We start from the raw sequence: 4,055 nt of genomic DNA on the forward strand, positions 1-4,055 counted from the left end.
CTCTAGAAGAATTAGAACCATGAATACAAGTTACATTTCATTCTGACTTTGTGCACACACACATACTCACAATTGAAGTTCCTCTTCCTGCATTTAAGGGCATACATGATGCGGTCTCTTGTTCAAACAGTTTCACTTTCCAGATTTGCTCTGCCTCTTCTGTTCATTTGTAGATTTTTCCTCTATTTTGTTTTTCAAATCTTTTCAAGATAACCACCATATTTGGAAGCAGGAAGAACGAAATAGTTTACTACACAAGATGCTATCGTACCCATAAACTTAAAAGGAAAAAAAATAAGCTTTTTCTGGTCTTTGCTGCACCACGTTTTTGAGCATTACAAGAACTACAAGAGGCAGAAATGGTGAGACTGTATTATGCTAATGCTAGAGTCTTTGTCAGTGAAACACACTGCACGAGGGAAGCACAATTAAAACTCATTTAGTTTATCTTGTAACAACAAGTTAGCGATAAAAAGCTTATACGGAAAGCTTTTCTTTCTTGCTTGCCATTACATTAGGTAATAATTCATTCATAGGAAAAATTTTGTTCTGCATAGTGGAAAGAACAAATGTTCCACTATTGTAGTATGTTAGCTACATATTAAATAGGACACTATCATCAGGTCACAGACTCCTTTATGTGTAGGACAAGCAAAATTAATTTCAAAAAGCAATGCTAGACAGTGTAAAAACTTGTTAGAAAAGCCAAAGACTCTATGTTTTAATATAGAGAAAATATTTTGCTTCCTTAAGAAGGAAGTCCATTTGTGTTAGTACTAAGACAAAAATGACATGAGTCCACATAACTTGAGCTGTTACTTATATATTCCAAGATGCACTTCAAACAGAGGTTCATTTCCCTTCTCCTCCACACCCCCTGTAACACCTACTGGTAACAAAGCATCAACACCTAACAAAGCTGAACACCTACTCTAAAGGAGGTAAGAAGACAAAAACATTTGTTGGCATTTTAGATACACTCATTCCCAGACTCCAAATCAGCATTCACTTGCCTGTCCTCCCCTACGTATACAGCTAAGCCACATCCAGCTGCTTGGTCACACACATAACTTATTACAAGAATTACCTGTTCTGCCAAATGTGCTAAGTTAAGCCTCAGGCACATAATTCTTATTCTTCCTAGTTTTAGTCTGTGCAATACTAGGGAGAAACCTTCTTTCAGTGGACTGATACCAAAATGGTAGCACCGCAACTGAAGTAGTGGATGTAAGGAACTGGGATAAGGGGAAGATACACTTTCAAGCATCAAAAGACTGTACAACCCAGAAGAATAGCAAAGCAACAAACGATAATTGGTGCGACTGCTACTCACCACTGAACACCACTTGCTGTGTCAGAACTAGATTCTACTTCTTTTTTAAAGGCATTTGAGGTGATCACATACTCACAAACCAGGCCATTCTGCCAATTTATCAGGCACAGAAGATATTAAGAAATAAAGACATCTAGCAGATTTAATTAACATGGCAGCTCCTTCAAAGGATGTCACCTCCCACTAGTCTATCTCCTAGAACCTTGAATGGGTCACAAAAAATGAGTAAGAACAGACTGTCAGCCTTACCTTGCAGAAGGATTAAGTGTCTCATCTCAGAACAAGGGGATCTCATATATATATTAATTGGGTAGGATAAGTCCTTAATTTTCAGACTGAAATACTAACGCAAGCCTCAGAGCTAAGTTTAGAAGCTTACAGCAGTTTGCTGATTAGAAACAGGTGAGTTTAGAAAGATGAAGTCTGCAGATGGATTTTTAGCTCATCTGTACTTTTGGTGATATGAACTTCTGAGCAGCCACTGCAGGTGAATTAGTCCACAAAAAGCAAATTAGGATGGGTTACCCCATCAAAACAGCAGCTCCAAAACACTTCAGAATCATAACCCTACAGTGTCCATCTGGGCAAGAGGCTTGAGCACTCTTCCACAGAGTGCAATGCCTTTGCTTTACATTGTCAAACAAACAAAACTGTCTAAATGCACCAAGGAAAAAATGCCAGTTACAACATTACTTAGTCTGCACATAGTTTTGATGATGCCACCTCTAAGGGAATACATGATTAAAACTTGGTTGAGAGATAAGTGGCTCTATGGAATAAAGGCATGGAAAGACATAAGCTTGGGGTGCTTACTTAAAAAAGAACTAGCAGCAAAAAAGAAAATTACTCAAGATAACTTCTAGTCTAGTCTTGCAATATGTGAAGGTCTTTCTATGAAGTTGAGACTCAAAACAAAACCAAGGCTAGAAAAAAAAAACCACGCCAACACCACACAAAAACACATCCTCCCCAACCACCCTAAAACGGTGCCACCACCCAACAACTCTGTTTCAAGTTTAACATCTTTATGATGACACTGAACTCTGTTTTTAACCTTTACAAACACCATGGCTTGGATAGCCTAAGATTATTTCACTGAGTTCAGAAGAAATCCCATCTATAGCAGTAATAGTTTAATTGCTCACCTCAGCTTTGATGAGGTAACGAGGGACATAAGCTAGTGGAGGGATTCCTACAATTCCAGAATAAGCATCTTCAGTTTAGAAGCATCCCTTTCCTTACATGAGAAGAGCCCTGCTAGAAATCCCCCAGCTGAATCTCTCACACTAACCCCAAATTTAATAGTCTTAAAGCTTAGCAGTTGCCAACAATCCAGCAAAAAGCAGAGTAGAACAGCAGCAACAGTTTATTTGTGTGTCAGTCTGGACAATGGAAGTTTGACTAGTTTCACTTATTTTGTTTCTGTACACTAGGAACAAAAAGCTGCATTGTTTGAAACTGAAACAAAAGGAATTTGGGACTTCTAGAATTTTTACATTATAAGTCACTGAATACTTCGCATCAGTTTTAGGCTTTGGGAAACTTCCAAGCCCCACTGCTGCCTACCCCCAATTTTAATGCAGTAAGGAAATGAAATGAGGGGAAATAAATAAATACAGGCAAAGCTGCATTGTGATCGCTTAGTTTATTTTTTGTGACATATGCTAGTCAAGCCTAAAGCATTATCAAGCTGAAACAGCTCCATAATCTTACGAGGTAGGAGGCTCCTCAGTTAACACAAGTGAAAGCGACTTTATCAAGCTCTGCAGCTCAGCTTTGGCAATACTATATAAGGACCTGTTTGCCACATTTTTAAAATCTCCAAAAGAAATTACTTATAAAAAAGTTGTGAATATTACAAGCTGTTCCCTAAGCATTTCACCAATCCAAGGACTGTTGTGAGCATGCAGAATCTTGCAGATAAGGTTGTCTATGTTTAGTCGGGCTGCCCAATGTCACTAAGCAAGACTCAACCTGTTAGATAAAGCTAAAAAAAATATATACTTCTAGAATTCCAGCAGTAGTAATATCCCAGTTTCTTTTGTATCGATAATATAAATTGCTGCCATTTCAAGAAGGGCTATCAAAACACATAAAGCATTTCTATAAGGTGCTCTTTTGCTGCAGAATACAGCCTAAAACTTTGATAAAATCAGACAGCTTTGCTACCACTGCACATTATGTAAATAATTTCTGATTTAAAGACACAAAACCAAAATGCCATGTTTAATAGCATGTCATGTATCCATGCCAACCTGACTCCCTCCCTCCATTTTAGCTTTGGTACAAAGAAGCAAAACAAAACAGAAAAGGGATTCTAAAACATATGCTAAGCAACCCGCTCTCCATTTCCCCTAAGGAAAATAATAGCAGAATCCTAAACAATGAAAAGGCTTCTGATTTTCGGGTGTGAAAGTTACGTGTTGCAACACTTTTTACCTAAAGTGCTTATCTTAAAAATCACCATCAACTGTAACATCACAACTTAGCTCAAATCAATCACAATCAACCAGGCACAGCTATTTCCAAACCCTTCGGACATTTGGCCTCTGTGGCACACCCAACCTGCAAACGTGGGTTTGAACGGGACACCAATGTAGTTTGGCAACTCCTGTTCTTTCACTGGGAGGGACTTTCCCACTGGCTTTCTGAGGAGTACATGTCACTGGAAGCCTTTTAAAATATCACAGTAATACTGAAGTTGTAGAGAAAAGAAAAGGAC

Source organism: Nestor notabilis, unplaced genomic scaffold (genome assembly GCF_000696875.1).
Source record: "Nestor notabilis isolate BGI_N333 unplaced genomic scaffold, ASM69687v1 scaffold19109, whole genome shotgun sequence".
Classification (NCBI taxonomy): domain Eukaryota; kingdom Metazoa; phylum Chordata; class Aves; order Psittaciformes; family Psittacidae; genus Nestor; species Nestor notabilis.